Here is a 21,504-nt window from a genome sequence, read left to right as displayed (position 1 = left end):
AGATTTTAACAGAGGAGAAAAGGTTTCTCTTGTTGCTGAGTATCCAGTCAAGCTACTGTGTTTTTCTACTAATTTATCTGTCAATATGAGCAAATTAGGTCAACATGGACGGGTTTGCATGACATGCTCTCATCCTCAAACAGTAAACAGAACTCGCAAGGTAAAGGAAAATATGACCCAGAATGCATAAAACATTTGAAACGAGGGCATGGTTTTGTTCCAACCGCAATGAGTTTTATGCAGTGAATAAATGGCTGCCAAGAGCATGAAACACTGAAATTCAATTTTGGTAATATGTCGGGTCGCCACATGACGTCCAAAGTCGAATCTGGGTCCAGTTGTGAACCACTGCTATAGATGACTTGAGCCATCATTTACACAGCTAAACTACAAGTATTGATGGATGTGGATATGTGGGATCTAGTTTCAGCGCAAGTGGACTGTGATTGAGACTGATTGAATTAAGATGATAACGTAGAAGCCAGTTACCTAGCAACACAAACAGTTATGCTGTAAACACAAGACGGTCATTAAACATAAAGAACATTGCTCATGTCTGTTTAAAACGGTGCTCTTGCTTTGGATAATAACAAGGCATGATTTAAAACAGAATAATTATTTGAGACAGAATAATTCATAATAATTTAAGACAGAGTAATTCGATTATGATAATATGCCGTCAAGCCTGCGAGATTGATATCTCCAGAACTTCTGCATTTAAATGACATGTGGAATGACTGAAAAACGTTATTAGTTATTAGTCAAGTTTTAGGGGTCTTCCTCTCATTAAAATCAACTTTCTGTGTGACCTTAGATTTTACTAACTTTCTGTTTCCTTTTTATTTTCCAAAAACAGCCTCCTGCCTGATCCTTTGAGGTTTGTTTTGAGGCTGAAAACATAAGTTTCCTCTCTACTCTGGTGTTATTTAAGGAAAAGACAGCCTCTCCCCTCCTCTCTCTTTGCTCTGGGATGGGTGTGGTTTTCAAAGACAAACTTCTGAATGATGTATACGCCTCCGTTTCAGTTCCTGAGTCTGACTAGAGGAGGAGTGTGGAGCAGAGCTTTGCTCAGGACTCTTAAAGTAGAGCTCAGTCTCCACATGTATGGACGCTCTGTACGGGCCAGGTGCCCTGCACGCTTGGCTGTGAGGATCAGCACAGTCTTGGTTTATTACAACTCGGAGAGTGCGAGTCACCTGGACTTAATTGTGAGTAGAACAAAAGTTTGATTTTCTTTTTCTTTCATTTCGGGATGCAGCAGTTTGCTAACCTTCAAGAAAACAGTTGCATTGGTATTTTGTCAAATTAGCATATTCAGCTGCGTCTGGATTTGCTTGTCCTGAACTTTTGGATTATTCTCTACAGGCAGGTTTATTCTCTTTGTGTGCATAAGGCATTTTCAGTCTCCGAGTGTTTGAGCACAAACACTTAGGATATATAAAATAAAATAAAAAATGAAAAAACAAAAGATTAATCCAGTGTTACAGACGGCCAATTTTAACAGCAGACCAGTACTGTTGAAAAATCATAAACAATGGCATTCATTGTTGGATTTAAAGGATATGAAAATTGCAGACTGAAATCTATAGTATTTATTAAAGAAAAGAAATCCAATAAAAATGAGCAAAAAATATAAGTGAAATCTCATTTAATTATTTTTTTTTAATTTTCATTATAATTCATGGCAAATTATTTACTTTTACATTATTGCTTTTAAATGTCTGCATTTTCATCGGTTTTAAAAAGAATAAGCGTAAATCTGGCATTTTCCCCTTTATAAATTGGTGTTTAAATATCAGAAATTGCCGCTCATTATAGTGTGGCGGGAGACATTTACGGGCCTGTGTTTATTGAGCTTGGAATGAGATTTTAATGCTGGAACCTGTATTTAACCCCAAATATTGCTAGAAACCACAATTCCAACATAAAGTTTTACTGTAAAAAGACATCAAACAAGCTTTAAAGAGGAAATACAAACAAACATTTTATATGCAGTTTAACACTTCATAGTTTGGCAATGCTTTTATATCCTTCCATTTAGACTCCCAACACATGGGAAACTGGATTTATATTGGGTTTAATTGAATTGGGTTTAATTGTTTAATAAAAACATAAAGCAGCTGTTTCATTATTTTCCCTAAAAACGGGCCATAAAAGGCAAAGATCTGTGTTTACAGTTATTACAGATCTCATTGTGTTTACAGAAAAATAAAGACAGTGGAGGAAAAATATCTGTAATTTAATTTCAAGACTCGTGATTAAGAGACCCTGAGCATGTGCTTTGTCTTGCTACTTTGCCTCTTTCAAATGGGTCCTGGCAGAGAGAGAGGAAGTAAGCCATCTTTTCCACCTGACATCAGTGACGTGATTAGATCAACAGCGTGGCCGAGGATCTGTGCGCTGGGCCTTTAGCTGCACTTTACTCACATACGTCAATGAGCCTCGATGCACAGCCACTGAAATACTACACGTACACACTGGACTCTAAACTTAAAGGAAAAACTGTAGTATTTCTGTGCACTTGTTTATTAAGATTTTTGCTTTTTTTTAATGTGATGTGCTGTTATATTTAAAGATTGTAAATATACAAAACATTATTCAATTATATATATTTGTATATATGCCAACAGATATGAGTTTAAGATAATATGCGTTCAAAGCTGCCCTTTTTTCTCTTTTTAATAAATTTTTGATCTGAGAAAAAAAGTAAATTACAATAACATTTGGATTTTTCTCAAATTAGAAATAAATTTAAACACCTTTAATAAATGCAAATGTGTTTAAAATTATATTTTACTTCAAATTTATTGCATTTTCTATTTCTAAATAGACACACCTATATTAAATATTTAAATATTTAAGTATGTACCTATGTATATTTTTCTATATATTGATAAAAAGCCTTTTTTGAAATAATGATTGCATACTAAAAAAAAAAGAAAAAGAAAAGAATGAACGGGAAAATAAATGAATCCAGTAAATCCAGCTTTATGAGCTTACAAATGATTAAATTATGTGTAAATTATATATTCTGTCTGTGAGAGCTTAGTTTCATTTTAATACCATGTTCACTACAATTAAAAAAGCCACATTCACATGGTTTTTTAATTGTTGTTAGAACTTCAATCAACTGAGATCTTTATTTCAGAGTACTGACTGACGATCTGAGCGTGCCTAGCAAAATAGCTTGAGTCATGCACTTCAGCGACTGTGTCATATTCTTAGTTTTCAGAATAATTAAACCTAACAGAAAGTCAAACAAAACTTGGATGTAAACCCTCTAATCCAGCCACATTTGTCTGAGGTAAATTACAAGCAACAGGGGTAATCTGGAAGAAATCAAGTTACACAAAACTGTCTGTGTTGTGCTGCTATACCAGTAAATGGGTAACTGTACGAAAATGCCGCTTCCTGGCAGCTGAAAGATTATTAGAGCAGGGGAAGGAAATGGCACATGATGCACGCAAACAAACTATGAGGAGGGGGAAGGGAAATTACATCATAACGGCCCATATCTGAATAAATCAGGTTAGGATTCATTACTAATTTCCTCAACAATGACAGCCTAAGTAAGTAACAATGTTAATTAGTTGGATATAAGAAAAAACAAATAAACAGAAACATTAGAAACATAGACATGATCCACATTACTGAGACGTTATACTCAAATAAAAATGCAGCACAATAATTTATTCTCCTAATTGCTAATTGCATAGCAATATGAATCCATGAAATTAAACATTAGCGTCATAATAAATCTTCACCGTGTCAAGGGCCCTGCTAAGTGTCATAGTGATAATGTGAGTAAGAGCAGAAGACAGCAGGCTAAAAAGAAAGGCGGAAAATAAAGATGAAAGGGTAATTATGGGCAGAGACCTGGTGTGAGAGGTTTTGTTCTCTACGACTTGTTTACAGGAAGTCTTCTAAAGTCCAACAGATGGGTGCATTCAGAGAGAGATTTTATTGCATTTTTCCAAGTCCAATAAAGTCCCCAAATTTTCCCTACCTTCATTTATGCGTGGGAAAGCAGTGCTGAAGCTACTTGTCTCAACGCCGCTAATAAGCAAGTACAGTTGCCAAGAGTAAGCCAGGTTAATTAGCCAAAAATCAGCAATTAGCTATCACTTAAATAATTTGTATCCCTGTGTTCTTTTGAGGCAAAGATGAAAGAAAGAAAGAAAAAATCCTAACAGGACACCGTATTCTAGAATATTCCGTACATTTTCACAGCCATGTCATGGTACACATTAGCTTGAAAGCAGATCTCATAGGCTCTTGTAGTGTTGAATCAGTCTATTTTCTGTCCTTTCATATGACATTGTACATTTATTTAAGGGCTGTACTATAAGCTTATGTAACCAAGCTTTCATTTAGTCTGAGTCTGATTAAGCTCATCCTCTTGTGTCCTCAGAGAGCAATTTTTAAAGTCATGCGGCATACTCCCTCAGCTGTGTATAGCAAATAATTGTCAAAGTTATTATGCCTCCAGACACATCCTTCAACTGAAGTTCTGTTAGATATTTAGTTAATGAAGAGTGTGTTTGAAAGTACTCTGGCAAATGTGGTTCTATCTCAGTATGATTATTTATTTATGTATTTTTGAGGGAAAATGTAAACCATGCGTGACATACTGTGATCAATTTCTCTGACTATGTTATTTTACGTTTCTAGGATTACCTTTTGATTCAATATGGTTAAATAAACTCGATAATCATTTTTAAGATTTACAATTACAAAAAGAAAATAATAATATTGTTCTCATTATTAATTAAATCATGTGTGATATATTTTTATCACACAAATTGTTGATTAAAAACTGATAAATAAAAACAACATTTGGCTTTATACATCGTAAATCAAAACCTCTACCTTTTGATTCAGTCTGATTAAAAAAGGGGGAACTTTTTTTTTCAAGATTTACGATTACATATTTTTTTTTATTAATAATAATAGTGTTCTCATTTATAACTCAAACTTGCAATAAAAAATAAAAAGAATTATATATAAATATATATATTCTCATTAGTAGTTCAATCATGCACAATAATATTGTTACCTAAAAACTTCATTTTAAACAACTGAAAAACAAAAACATCACATGGTTTTATAGACAGTAAATCAAAACTTTGATCTTTTCTGTTTCATATTTAAATGATGGTTAATGATACCACAAATCAGTTATGGTTTGCTTTAAGTTACAAAAGTGCATCAAATACACTTAAAGTAATTGCAATGTGCTACCTCCGTGGTAACAAAATCCTGGAATGGACGTGACCCTCTAGAAACCAGCAAATCTCCTTTTGGATATGTAATCACTGATTTCCTTGATTATTTCCAGAATGTGCTTATCAGTTGAACACAGAGCCACATTTACCAAAGAATTCAATAACATATTTGATGTTCAAAGCTTCAGGGGACATTAAATCTCTTACTGAATTATTTTTCTGATAGCTTATATGTATGCACTTGTGTGCTTATTGTTGATCATGCAATAGGTTGTTGTTATCAGGAGTCCTGCAACTTTGCCTTCAGTTTCTCAGCTCAACATCACTGGTCTCAGTCTCGACCTGCATTGCAGCTCCCCTCTCTATAAACCCCATCCCCCTGCAAAAGGGCCTTTTCCATACGCACCGTGCACACAATCCAATTTATCTGCAACTTCATCTTGGGAAGCCCGCCCACCCACTTCCAAGCATGCAATGCCTCCTTTTGTCCACATAAGTGTTTCCTCCCCACCAGGACAAGGCAATGATGTCAGAACAGCCAAACCAATCACGTGTGTGCTGGGCTGCCCCTGAGGCCATCTAGCCATAAAAGGGGAGACTATGAAAATCATGTGTAATCATGGGGAGAGGAGAGCTGGCGGTATTATCAGTAGCCATAATTTCAGAAGCATGCTGCAGTAGCTCAAGACGAGTAGATGATGGACATTATGACAGCAAGCGAACCTGTCACTAAAAGCCAAAAGCATGGTTTTCTTCAAAAACATTGTTGAAGCTGATATCTTTATTCATTCTCCTAGGAGGTTATGAAAAAAAAAAAAAAAAAAAATATATATATATATATATAGAATGGACACCAAGAATAGTGAATGCACAGGAAATTATATGTGCATTATTTTCCAATAAGTGAACATTAAATTGAAAGAGCAAAGTGCATGCCAAGAGTTTCGTGATTTTTCCAAACTCTGCCATGTGACTTTTTGTTCACATGGCCATTGATGAAACCACATTATGTTATGAGTCATCATATCAAACATATTTCAAGCACACATCAAGTGCCTTTAATATTAAAATAGTCTTGTACCAGGTTAACGCTTTTACATCTTTAAATCATACATTTATCATATTGAAATATTTATATGTTATTCCTCCGCACAGTTCTCATTCTATTCATCTTCTTCCATTTAATAGCATTTACTCTTTTAGACCATTTAACTGAACTTGAATTGATAAAGTCATTCATTGTCTTGAACTAATGAGGCTTCTGAAAGGTGCTTTAGTTATTTCAAATGTGAAGCAACAATTATTTGGTTTCAGTGAGCTTTCTCTCTGGAACTGAACTAAGGAACATATATTAAGCTGTCAAGGAGAAATGGAAAACACAGATTCCCCACTTGAAACCACTGAGCTTTCTGAATGAATGCTCCGTAATAGGTTTCTGCTAAACTTAGTCTGACCAATAGCTCACACTTGACTGAAAAATAGGACAATTACAAGATCTGTAGATGTCATCTAATGACATTAAGTGTTTTATTACAGAATGGATAACTAAGGACGTTTGTAATTCATGTGTAAAACACAAATTTGCATTAGTTGTTTTTTTTTTTAACAAAGAATAATAAATGACTTTACATATGAATACAAAAGTCATAATGTTTACGTCAATTTATATATTATATAAAATACAAATCTAATATAAAACCAAAAAAAACATGCATTTATTGAGTAAATTGTTTAAATTGCTATAACTACAGTAATCAATTCAGCATGCTCTATTAAAAATAACATGCTTATGTACATGCACAGTCCATCCAAGCTTGGAATAAACAGAACTGAAGCCAGCTTTAAATCTTTGAGACATTTCACATTGTTGTTTTTATTTTTTATTATTTATTTATTTGATTGAAGAGGAGGAAACAAGGTGTTTGTGTGTGTGTGTGTGTGTGTGTGTGTGTGTGTCTTGTACAGGATTTTAGGATGCATCATAAGTGTGCATTACAAATAAACTATAAAAACAATTACAATGTAGCTGCTAAGCTTGGTCTATTAACATTAACATAATAATAATAAAAATAGAAAAATAAAAACCTTGGAAGGAGTTATGTGTAGCACAACATACGTTTTTAACAGCCTGCTTCATAACATCTATGTATCATTCAGAGGTAATGAAAGACATTCAAACAGCTTTCAAAATGAACAAAAAGTCTCTTTCCCTCTCTTTCTTTCAGAACATTTCCGTAATGCCTGTCTGGAGATAATTTCAAATAAGCAGTCTTGGGTGAGTTTACCTTCATAAGAAAATCCCATGCTTACAAATCAGAGATTCATAGACATGTCCATTTAAAGAGATATCAAAATGCAATTGTCTAGGGACAGAGCAACACGTCCTCTTTCATTTTAAGTAACCCAGTGAATTTCACACGCAGTTGCCAATATGGCATGCACCCTCATAATAGAAACCCATAACCCAGTAATAAAGGCTCCAGCTAAGATAAGAAAAAACATTATATCTTTAAGAAAAAACATTATATCTTTGTAAAAACATCCATTTGCATTTAGTTCAGACAACCGGCTTCTGGCTTTTAATGTGGCCTCTAATGCAATTCGTTTCTGGCAGTCACAGTGATGAAAAATCCCAACATCTCCACAGACATGAGAGGAGCAGCAGAGGCCGATTGCAATCACGGCCCCATGTCGTGAGCCACCACACGAAACAACAGCCCGATGATTCATGCGGAAAATTAACTCTATTATGTAGCCGTTGCACTGACCCTGACAATTTTCTGTATTTCTCATTATGTCAGTGACTTGATATGATACACTCATTCCACAGGATGAGCACCATTTAACAGGGTAAACCCTGTGATGTGTGGATCATACTTGGCTAAAGATGGTAACAATTTGCTGGAAAGAGGACAAATCTTGTCAACAGAATCTAATGGCTAAGGTGCGCACACACACAGAAGACCTGGGGTCGTGTAAACAGAAGACACTATGGCTCCATTCAAAGTCTGTTTTCTCAAGAGTATGCGTGAGTCTGGGCAAATTATCCCCGTGAGCGGAGTGTGAAACAAGATCCGTGTGATACCACAGCAGTGTGGAACGGCGTGTGTCACCAGTACTTACTGGCAGCATATTACATTAGCTGCTGGTTTTCTTCCTCACTTTCTCCTGGTCATCTCAACAATGGACCAGCTGGAGGGATTCCTGGCAGAGTGATTTGGAATTAAATCACAAAATCACATTGCCAGGGATTTCCAACCAGCTGTGAACTGTTTACTCCATGAAAGTCTCCGTGAGTCGCCCCCGCTTACACTCTGATGGATGAAGCCATCAAATCCGAATCGAAGAGAACGGACCAAACCCTTTTTCCCACCATGTCCCGAGGACTGAATAATCTACCCTCAGAATAAACCATACGCACTGAAATAGAAAGCTCATATCTGTAGGTTCCATATGTTTCACTTTTTGTTCATTATATAAACACTGGATCTCATCTTGTGGTTTTGGGGAACTGGAAACATGATACTAAGCTACTGTGCCATACAGACATGAGGCCCAACATAATGTGAATATAAAAGGCTGTGGCTTCAACAGCTGAGACCATCTTTGAAATGGGTTCTGGAAATTGTGCCATTCTGCTTTGTCAAATAACTGGATGTGTGAGGAAAATTATGCTAATAGGTTTGTTAAATAAAGAATTTAGAGTTTATATATATACATTATATATATATATATATATATATATATATATATATATATATATATATATATATATATATATATATATATATATATATATATATATATATATATATATATTATCGTAAATAAAAATAAACTGATTCATGAACACATTGAGAATTTTGAATGTCTTAGATTTCTTAGAGTTAACAATTTAACTCTTTAATACACATGAACCTTACTGGACTCTTACAAATGATGTAACTCAATGTATTCTGTTTCTTTCCCCGCACTAATATAATATGAATTATAAAAATAAAAAGAGAGAGAGAGAGAGAACATTTTACTGATGTTTCTTTATCTTCAGACACTTTTGAATATGGTTACTTTAAGAAAATTGACACTTTTCACACTCACATTAATCACACCTTTTTTCACATTTTCTTCATTTTTCCCCCCAACTTGACCAATGACTAATAGAAGAATGCTGTTATTTTGGGTTGTTCTTCCTTTCTCAGAAGATCACAGTGCCATTTTCACAGTCTCGCAGATTATATTTTGTGTTTACATTTACATAGATTTATTTAGCAGACATTTTTATCCAAATGTTTAGCATTTTTATGTGGCAATAACGGTGTTCACTTTTTTATATATATTTTTAGAAATGAAAAAGGCTTTTAAAGGCTAATTTCATTAGCTTTATATGTGTAATACTTTATTTTGCATATTGGTTTTTAACATCGCATGATTTCAGATCTGGATCTAGGACAAATGTAAAACAACATTTTATATATATTCTGATTTTTGTTGTCGAATTCGATGATAATTTGGGCAATGTTTTGTAGTACATATGGATTTTATGTCTGAAGACGTTTTGTGAGGTGCAGGACTTAGCTCACTCTGTGAACAGATCTCGCATAGCCTATGTTCACAGTGGCTAAGTTCCGCTCCTCTGAGGCCCACACTCGAAATCAGCCAAGAGGGGAGAACCCAAACATGACGGCTGGCCATGCTATAGCAAACTGGAAAAAGAACACAAACCTGATCCAGAGGAACTACGGGAAATGACGCAGCAGGAAAAGAAGTCACAGTGTAATCCTGAGACCCACCCTCCCGGTCAGACAGGGTGGTCTGGTCATGCTGGCGTTAAGCCAGAGCACTATTCAACATGCAATGCTGAACTTCCACCCCCTTACGTTTCTGTCAGTCAATGTACAATATAAGCTGTAAAAAAAAAAAAAGAAAAAAAAAAAGTTCTGTTTATTTTCTGCCAGAATATTATCCATTGATTTTACGAACATCTCCTTTAACCAAAAAAACAAAATGCAATGAAGTGCATAATTCAAAATCTTGGTAAAACAAGTGAAAAAAATAATTATGGAAACATTGAATTCCTTAATTTGAATAAAAATCACTGTGCCCTATTTTTTTTTTTTTTTTTTTTTTTTTTTTTACAGTCTATAATCATTATCAAATGCATTTAACAAAACTTTTTTTTTTTTTAACTGGAGGGCTGATACTTTTGAACCCCACTGTCCAATATGTTCTTTTGTGCTTTTATTTTGTGTGTGTGTGTCTGAGTGTTTTAATTGAATGATGAATTTATGAAATGAAAATATTTACCTATTTGTGACTAAACAGCTGCAGATGTGGGGATAATCAAGATACATTTGACGTTTACATACTGACTATTTTCATGCCCAAGCACGTTAATTCTTTATATTTTTTTTAAAGTTATTTATTGTGCCAATACTTGACTATAATGCAATACTTTCACTGATTTACATTCTATATAAATAAACCTGTAATCCAGCTCTGATCATAATATGGACTTATGATCAATCAGAAGGGAAACATGAAGCTTTGTAGAGAACCTTGAAATTAGCAAAGGCCAGGGTGAGGTACAGCACTGGGTTCAACCTCCTGTGCCTACTGAGCTGATAACAGTTGATGTATTTAGCACTGGCTCAGTTCAGCAGGAACCGGAGTTAAGCCCCTTAAGACCAAGAGCGCTCTCGAAGACTCTGCGGCTTACAGAAAATGCAGTCTTCTGTGCAAATCATACTCCACTGAACAATTTTCGCTATCCGGCAAGATCTAAAGACTATGGAGGAAAGCTGCTCCTGTAATTTGAGCTTTAACCAAATAATAGGAGCAGAGGTTTTCCAGATACATTTCCAACTGGATCATCTGTGCCAGGCGAAATGTAATAATTCAGCTAAAGGACTCCTAGTCAGTCTCACTCTGTTACAAGAACTCGATCATGTTTCACTTCCACGAGGGAATGAGTGTCATGTACTGAAATAAAAAAAAAATATATATATATAAATAACAGAAATAATAAAATAACCTTTTAAACTGCCATTTGCTTCCATTTATTTGTTGTATGAATTCATGCAAAAGGTGTCAAATAGGAAAATCACCACACTGTTTCCTTTTAAATGAGCCTTGGCATCGCAGAAAGACTTTATTTCCGAAGTTTCATAACAGATCAATTGATGAGATGTGAGGAGGGATATAGGGTTTACAGAGCACACAGATTCGTTGCAGCTGTGGACCCTCCACAGTTACATAATAAGCGTTTCAACGGCTCGCGTGTGACGAGATCATCTTCTCTTCAACCTCTCACGCTCGGAAAGGGAGCAGCGACAGATGTCTCTTTGTTAGAGAAGGATATATAGTTTGTGAGCTTAAGCCAAACTTTGTGTCAGGAAGAGGTAAAAGGCTGTCACAACTATCCGTAGCTGAACCCTGAAGTGTAAATCTATTTGTTGCTTTTTCCCTGCTCTAAGCATCTCACCAGCCTGAAGTCAATTAACCGGTTGTCGAGGGGTTGCGGTAGACTGTGCGCCGAGTTAACGGATGAAATTGGATTCAGATACACAACACTAGTGCAGGATTGAAAGGCAGATCTTTGTGAGGGAAGGTAGAAAGCATGTATTCACACTGCGAAGCTGTAATTGTTATGCTATATTGAGCACACAATTTAATTTAATACAATTTAAAATAACATTTGTACTTGTATATATTTTAAAATGTAACTTATTCCTGTTATGGCAAAGTTGAATGTTCAGCAACCATTAATCCAGTCTTCTGTGATCCTTTAACAATCAATGCTGATCAAGAAATGGTTCTTATTATTATCAAAGTTGAAAGTAATTATCTTGCTTAAAATTTTTGTAGATGCTTTTTTTCAGGATTGTTTGATAAATAAAAAGTAAAAATATAAAAAAAAAACTCTTTTGATCAATTTAATGCATCCTCATTGAATACAAGTTAAATTGTAGGATACAATTATCAGTGAATAACATGCATAATTGGACCTTAAAATAATTTGTTTCTCTAAGTTTTGCTAGTGAATTAAAAACTTCTAATGGATGTTGCAGTTGCAAAGAATGCAGAAATATATATATATATATATATATATATATATATATATATATATATATATATATATATATATTTCTGCATATATATATATTTTCTTTTTTTTTTTTTTTTTTTTTGAAAATAAAAATGTAGAAAGAATTTATAATTTTTTTTTTGGAAAACATCAACATGATTCAGTCCATCTCAGATACCATCTAATGCAGTTTTAAGTAACTAAAAATTAAAAGAGGACCAGTATTGAGGATTAAAAATGATTAACATTATGTCAGCATGTCTATATAACCTTTAAGATAATTTCCATTTTCTCCATATATCAGATGCTTTGAGAAAGATTAAAAGAAACAAAAAATAACATGCCAATCAACTGCTGCTGACTATCAGTATACATTATTAGGCTTATCAAAATGGACAGGAAAAAAAGCTGAACAAGGATAGTTTTGTGTAAAATATTTTAAGATTACCAAGAAAAAATTCTGCCGCAGTAGACTTTGCTCCACAAATTTATGAGTGTCTAGAATTTAGTGATCTTTTGAAAGTCATTATGAACGATCCATTAAACTGTGTTTTCATGCTGGGTTTCCTTCAGGTGGTTTTGGTGGTGGGTGATATATGTAATATATTTGGAAAACTCCAGCCCACTCAAACGAAGTCTTCTGCTGTTTTACAGCACTACACAAAATTACACAGAGAGAAGAACAAGAAGCAAAAAATGCAGGTTGTATTTATGAGAACGGCTTGGAGCTTACCTAACTGAACTATAATTGCTATTAAATTAATTTTTGGATCAGAGCACAATGCCGAGACTCATTTATTTTTCAAAATTCAATAAAGAGTGCTCTGCACACAATTAAGTAAGGAAGGCAAAAACTATATCTCAACTAAAATACCATGGAAAAACAAACCCTATATATATATGACTGCCAACCGTAAGTTTCTGATGAGCATTTTTGAGCTGGCCGTCCATCTTGTCCATCTGCATCCCTAGACAAAGAAGCAGGATATGGGTGGAGCTGTTTTGCTGAAACCACGCCCACCTAGCTCGACGGTGGTGACAGCAGCGGCTTAATATAAATTAACTGGATGAGTTACAAACAATTCACTCCCTCACAGTTGTCATGAAGGACAAAATAAACTATACAGACTAAAAACACTTTTTTGTACCAGGCTGTAAACATTTTTTTTTCTGCTGTAAAGTTGGGCATTTTAACATAGTTGGTCTATGGCAGGGGTGTCAAACTCAGTTCCTGGAGGGCTGAAGCCCTGCAGAGTTTTGTTCCAGCCCTGCTCCAACACTCATACAGTTGGATCGGGTGTGTTTAATTAGGGATAACCTAAGCTCTGCAGGGTTCTGGCCCTCCAGGAATTAAGTTTGACACTCCTGGTCTATGGCAGTGGTTCTCAATTCCAGTCCTCGCGACCCCCTGCTCTGCACATTTTGCACATCTCTCTTTGTTAACACACCTGATTCAGATAATCAGCTCGTTAGAAGTATGCTCGAACTGTGTTCCCACTGACATGGTCTCTACACAGTGTTCATTGCTCCTTACTCCCTGAGTGGGGGAATTCTGTTGAAGTTTACTACACCTCGGAATATTCATAAACGGATTTGTGCTGCAATATATATATATATATATATATATATATATATATAAGCATTAAAGCACTTTATTTTTCAAACACATTCAATCCCAGGTTAATATCCAGAGACAACTAACAGAGATTATAATTGTGGCTGGTGGTGCAAAATTGCACACACTTAAGCGTTAAGTGCAGGAAACCATAATATCTGCTGATGCAGTAAATGAAACTTAATCCAAAATCTGAGTACCTCAAAAAGGGAAAAAAAAAAAACAACTTGAAATTTACCTCTCAACACGCAATGGCAAGTACAAAGTAGGAAGTCAAAATAATTTGGTTACATTAATGAAATGATCAGCTTGAACTTCTTTTTTGCAAACCTTTCCTCTTTTCCACCCACCAAGCATCCTCCCAGTGTTTTATTTTTATTTCTTTTTTTATTTTTATTTCTTTTTTCAAACTAACTGTGATAGAACCTCATCTTTCAGTGTGGTTCCAATTAAAAAAAAAAAAAAAAAAAGTCGGAACAATTGTGGCCTTTCATGATTACAGAAAGGTGCTTAGTCCAGCAGTTAAAGAGAGTTCTTCTCTGTATACGTCTATGTCCATGAGCAGCTCTGTCTCAAGCCCCAGTGATTTCCACTGAACTCAGCCTGATGAGTGGGTGGAGGAGACTGAAATGCCATTTTTATGGAATTAGGTCTTTCAAATACAGCTTTTAAATTGTATCGACTAATCAGAATATAGAAGCTGTACTTTACTAAAATTTTACACAAATATGAAGATTTTGAAATTATTGAATCACCCTCATCCCTTTTTTTCTGTGGAACAATGAACATCCATTCTGCTTTTTCTTCATGCAGTGAAAGTGAAAGAAAGTCATACAGGTTTAAAATGACATAAGGGTGAGTAAATGATAACAAGACTATTCTTGAAGAACAAATGAACTATTGCTGATTCACTCCCACCCCCGTTTAGTTCCATTATCAACCACATGCTTGACAAATTACTGTACAATCAAATATAGAAAACCTTAACGGTTTTCTTGACAACAGCTATATGCTTTGACATTGAGTTAGACTTCTGAATGAGCATCAGGAATCATAGCCACTGTAATGAAAACCATGCACATCCCAAGCTTAGTGTGTTTGGATCAGCACACAGTGTGTGAGTGTATGTGATTGTGTGTGAGAGGGAAGGGTAATTATTCAGTATGCACACATTCTGTGGTGAAGGAGGGTAGGACGGCTCGAATGTTGCCTTGTAATCAGGCAGTACGTCTACGTTTTAAGTTACTTCATTGTCATCTCAAAATAGGCAAGCACAGCGGATGGGCAATCACAGAGGTTGAACCTCAAATAACAAGATGCTGTTTCTTTCGAGCATGAAGATGAACCTTTTTCAAGCTCAGAGCATGCCTGTTATTTGGCTCTGATTTATGAATCGTGAAATGTGGCGTCATCCAGTGAACACAGCAGAAGATACATTTAAAAGAACGGTTTATACAGTGGGCTCCAAATGTCTGAGAAATGTATTTAGGAAAATGAACTATGTAAAATGAAGACCCCCCCCCCCCCCATTATTTCTAGTTCACTGATCAAAATCCTTTGTACAACAGGTCAGATTTCCTTCCATTAAAGCACAAGATGCTCTTTAGATGGTTCTCAAATCCAGTGTTAATTTCGTTGACGAAGACTATGACGAAAAATATTCGTCAACTAACCTTTTTCACGGACGAAAACTAAATAAAAACTAAATAAAAAGTCAGATATGATGACGAAAAACGTGACGAAATATAACTGACACTTTAGTCAACGAATAAAAATGAGACGAAAATATATGGGCGGGACGAATGGAGAAGAGATCCAATCAGAGCGAATCTTTGAGGGTAGGTTGATCTATGCAGAAGCAGCCGAGCCATTTTAAAAAGCCGCGGCAAATGCAAGCGCCACAGCTAAACAAACGCAGCAGCAGTTACACAGAAAAGAGAACAAAGATGAGTTTGCAGAAATTCGCACAGTTTCGAGGACGTTTTCATAACAGTTAAGTTGTTTACACAGGGAACTACACTGCGACCTTTTGAAATGCCATTGCGACCCAAATTTTTATGGGGTCGTAAATGTATCACTGATTATTTTTGTACCTACTTATGTGTAATGCTATGTTTTAATATAAGCATTTATTAAAACAGAAATGTGTAAGAATACGTTTTATAACGTGCTCCAAGCATTCAACACATCAAGTTGGCTTCAGCCCCGCGCTGCGGGAAAGTTGAACTGAGCAGCTGGTTACTCGCGCAACACTGAACCGAGTTCTCCTTCAGGACGTTTGCGTCCTCCTGCACCTGAACGAACAAATACAAATCGCATTTTAAATAAACATAAGAAAAAGAGCGAAAAGTGAAAGAGCTCAATTCAGCAGCGCGGTGTTCAGGGAGCAAGCAGAGCCGCGTCTCAAAGTCTTCTTGCTTTTGTACCGACAACAAATACATACTAAATATGTCGAAATACCCGTCTTGGAAAGTGTGTTCGAAAAGGTCTGTAGTAGTGTCTTCAGTGAAAGTAAAGAGTTGGAAAGAAATCGGATGTGTATCTTTATAACGGATGCATTTGTCTCTTAAAGTGACCGCGCCTAATTTACTAGCTCTGCTGTCAGTGTCTTTAATGTATGAAAATGAAAGTAAATCACTCACTGCTCTTGATTAAATTACTTTGTAGTTTTAACAAGAAATTATCCAAAGTCAATCCAAAAATCAGATAGAATAGATTATATTGTTTTACTAGTGACTAAAAAAAAAAAAAATGATTAGGGACCTGAGCATGTTTTGCTTAAGTGTTTCTTTCTTTAATTGCTAATGCAACCTTTTCACACCACAGACTGAACCAAATTAAGCATTGCATCAGACATTATCAAGATGAATTTGTTGTTCTGACACAGTTTAACCCTGAGTTATTGTCATATTTTATTACCAATTTCTAAACTACAGCAGATAAACTGTGATATTGTAAGAAACGTTGAAGGTGTCTGAATACATTTTGGTTTGATTGTGTATTTTATTTTACAGTGAAGACTATGCAGTGCTATTTTAAATGAACAAAAACAAACTTAAAAAATGTAAACTTTGTGTAAATATCACAAATAAAGAAATATAATGAACATACAATACAAATATAATATAGGTGGTTGTCTATTTCAATAATACTGTACTTCATCTTGAAAGAATGTCATTTGCATTGCATATCATTCAGGACGAATGCATATCTTTTTCAGAGAGCATGTATATTTTTCATTGAGAGCAGGCCTTATGTTTATTTTATAAATACCATTCCATAACAGACTGATGGAAACATTTAGTCAAGTCAACTAAGTTGACTTTGTTCTACTAAAAAAAAAAAACTAGACTAAGACTAAAAGACTTAAGACTAGACTAAGACTAAAACTCTTATGATATTTAGTCGACTAAAACTAGACTAAGACTAAAACATTTCAGATGACTAAAATGTGACTAAAACTAAATGGTGTGTTATTCAAAAGACTAAGACTAAGACTAAATCCGAATTTGCTGTCAAAATTAACACTGCTCAAATCATGCTGGAAAACATGATCATCATGTTTTACACAATTCAGTTCATGCAGCTCGATTGCTGCTGTCATTAAATGAAAGGGAGCCAAACCAAATACAACATTTATATTAACATTTCAATTCAACTTTCTATTCAAACTGTTATGCTGATAATATGATGAAAAAAAAAGCATTAAAAATCAAAGCCAGACATTTCTTAATGAAGGAAGGAGGGAAGGCACATATTTATGCACTATAAGCACTGAAATTACTTCAAATGCATTTACGTTGCTGATTATGGAGATCCATCAGTCTGTGTTAGTAATTTATGCATTGGTTTATTTAGTTTTCATGAGCGTATGTTCTCGTTTCATCAATGTTCACATGCAATTCCCACCACTCCTTAACATGTGCCACTGTCCTGATGTAATATGAGCAGCATATGGTCCTGTAACCGCCCACCCCACAAATGGCAAGATTCATGTTGGCAACTGCAATAAAACATATCTCTTACTCATTCACTGATTCCACGATAGTTATGCTACATTGGCATTATTATATCAAGGCCCTCACCCCAGTCTCCAAATGTCTGTTCTATCTTTGGTATCTTCATTGCAGTCACTGCCTCTACTTGCAAATGTTCAAAAAAAATGTTCATCTGTTTCTCATCTATGTGAGCAAATGGCCCTTCTGTGGATGCAAGCATGATGTTTTGGAAATGTCTGCAAAGTACATGTTTTTCTTCACTTTCCCATTCGTTTCGACACATAAATGTGCTTCTAGTGACAGACATTGCACATATGTAGAGCAATTATGAAATGTAAACTGCTATTCAAAGGATTTCTTTCAAATTGAAGATACTTTGTAGAGTGTAACGTATATTTAAAGGAAATTAACTTCAATACAAGGTCAGCTCAGTCAACAGCTTATCATAGCATTGATTACCACCAAAAACTTAAGGCTGCTGTGAGGCAGTTTCTGGAGGATTTAAAAGCAGAAATTAGAAGCTTATATTATTAGTACATAAATGTTTTCTGTTAAAATGTTTCAAATTATAAGTTTACAGTTGTTTATGGGCTTCCAGTGTCATGGCAACACAATTTTTAAATTGGATATAACTTTACACACAAAAGGTTAATAAGGGATTTTGTTTTTAAACTAAAATCATTCTAGCACACATTGTTTAAATATTCCTTTAAACATTCATTTATTCCTTTTAGTTACTTTAGTAATACACATAACAAGATAACATAATATAACATAAAATTAGAAAATAAGTAAGTATAAATACAAAGTATTTTTTTCACAATCAAACTAAACTGCTGAATTGGAAATTCTAAACATTTCAAAAACAAATCACGCCTTAAGCACATATTCCCGAATGAGCTGTGAGCTCCAGCCGCTGGGAACCACCCTTCTGTCTAGAAGCAGGATGGTGCAGGATACAGAAGCTAGCAGTCAAAAATGTCTGCTACGTAAGAGGTTCATTCTGTGTTTTGTGGGTCAGCAGTCTAATAAACTGTTCTTATGATATTGTAATTCTGTTTTACTATCACAATTGGTTGCAAATGTGCATTTCACATCCCTGACAGAAAGTTTTTCTTCACAGTTTCATCTTCATCAGTTTCAGTAAGATTTTAAAAAAAATAAAATAATAGTAAAATACACAAATGTTAAAATCTGCCAAGTCCCAGATGTATTTTGATTTTACCAAAATTGTTAACAATGCTGTATGATGTAGGAAATATTAAATGTGCTTTTTGATGACAGCTTCCCCAGGATAATGCTCAAAACAGCAGGATCAAATGTTCTTCAACTTCAGATGATCTCAGGGATTAAAATGCTTGCAGCTTTTGTGCATAGGCGGAAATACTACAATTTAGCTTGTTTTGAGCAGGTGGGTGCAGCTTTTTTGCGATGTTAGTTGAGAGAGATGCTTTGATTTCCCAAAACATACAAAAAACACACGGAAACATCAGTGTGGAGAAGAAGAGAGGAACAACATATCTGAAGACAGATGGAAAGTGCAAGAGAATAAAGGTAACGGAAAATATATAATGATGAAACAAACTTATAATTTAAGGAAATTACTGATTATCTACATAAAAGGGCAGCATTACTTGGGAAGTGAACAGCTAAGCAGAAGGTGTGTTCCAGGACAAGTACAGTCATTTCACTATAATACTCGATGAAAACGCTTATGATTATGTGAAATCCATGAGAAAATAACTTGATTTCCTCCTGGCCTGGGATAATATGAAAGGGCAAGGCCAGGTCTTTATCTCATGCCACATAACATTTAACACGAGCAGGCTTGAAATATATCACAGGAATATGGGAAGAATAAATCACTTTGAGTGTCTGCCATGATCTCATCAGGGATGGGTTGTGAATTCACCCTGAATACAGTATGCATATCCAAGAGTTCAGAACTTTATTCTTTTGTGTCTGGGTTACAACTGCCTTCCCTCCCAGTCCGGGAATTTTCAGGAAAAGTATACAGCCACAGCAGGAGGTGGTTTACAGGTCTCTTTCCTTTACAGGATAAATTTGGTTCTGTTTAGCTCAACAGTCCCTCTAGTGGTTTTTCTTTGTAATATGTTTTTTTAAAATGCAATAGCTATGAGTGGACATGATTATCTATTTATCTGTAAATTAACACCAATCAAAATCTACAAAAATATAGGGAAGGAGAGACTTATACTATATGTTTTATTTCATGCATTTTTAATTACATTGACTGTAAGAAAAGCACATTTTCACATTTTACTGTTATTTATTCTATTACATAAATAGTAAATTTTTGTAAAACAAAATACCATATTATTAAATGTTTTACCTTCACTATTTTTCAGAAACTGTTTAATTAAAAAAATATTCCATAGCTGTCTGTTAATTGGTCTTATTTTAACAGATCAAGGCACAAATAGATATGTATTTTCAATATGTATATGTCAATACGTATATGAAATTTAGCAAGTACTGTAGAACAAAGTAGGTGGAGCAAAATGATACAATAACTCTTTTCCTTTTACTTAAAGAATAACTTTTCTATCAAATAAAGCCAAGGCTTAACAGAGAGTCATGATGTCATAATGCCTATACCACAATATGAAAAATTGGGTAGCATAATAGCAGAAAATTCTGCTTGATCATTTGAAACATTTTCTTTTATATATGATTAATGAGTCTCTCGTAAACCCTTTCCTGGCACAGATCGTGTTTGTTCAGGCACTTTGTGTTTCTGTCATACTTCTTTGTGAGGTACAAATTCTTTTCTGAACTCTAACAGTCAGAATGCATTTACAAATCTAGTGCTAGTCTTAGCTACAAACAGAGAACAACAATTGTATAAAGGCATCCTAAATAAAGAATATCAATGTGAAGTTATAGAATCACGAGCGCCAGTAGGCTTTTAATTATTATTATTATCATTATTAATATTGTTTTAAATATATAAACATATTTAATAACAGTGAATATAGTCTGTATGTTTCATTTTGTCATAACATTTCATTCATAGCAAAGAATAAGTATTAATTTGATTGGTAGTATTTAGTAGCCTTCAATATAATATTTAGTACTTCAATAAAAGTTAAATAGTGGCATTTCAGACATTATCATATTTGAACCTTTGGTGTACTGACTTGATTACACATAACACCTTCTTAATGTAAACATTAATAATTAATAAAATATTTTAAGAAACGTTGTTATGCATTGTTTATGCTCTGTACCACATTGAAACTTCTTCATTATTTTGTATTAATTTTGTATCAGTGACTTTCCTCAGATACGTTCCTGGATTTTTATTACTTACTTGACAGAATTTTCCCTCCATAACACTGACTTTTAAAGTCTCATTTCCATCAGTTTACCAGGCAATAATTTTTTTAATTGATTTTTTTATTTTTATTTTTTGAAGTAACGTTAGATTCACGTTGCGGTACCAGAGAGTGTGACGAAAGACGGCTGTAAGATCTTATTTGTGTATTGAAATGCCAATCATGTTTTTACAGTGCTCTGATAGGTTCAAACAAAGCACCACCTACTTGAATAATCCAATAA

General features: G+C 34.6%; 1 long non-coding RNA gene across 1 annotated transcript; it reads left to right on the top strand.

The window, feature by feature from the left end:
* The first annotated feature begins 777 nt into the window (after positions 1-777).
* Positions 778-8,924, top strand: LOC113038254 (uncharacterized). The gene is made up of 3 exons (XR_003274747.1): positions 778-1,208; positions 7,451-7,500; positions 8,056-8,924. It is a non-coding gene; the product is annotated as an uncharacterized LOC113038254 (long non-coding RNA).
* Positions 8,925-21,504: the final 12,580 nt, after the last annotated feature.

The sequence above is a fragment of the Carassius auratus genome, chromosome 21, assembly GCF_003368295.1.
Source record: "Carassius auratus strain Wakin chromosome 21, ASM336829v1, whole genome shotgun sequence".
In the NCBI taxonomy this organism is placed as follows: Eukaryota; Metazoa; Chordata; class Actinopteri; order Cypriniformes; family Cyprinidae; genus Carassius; species Carassius auratus.
Note: the sequence above shows the minus strand (reverse complement) of the source record. Positions and strands in the feature narration are given on the sequence as shown.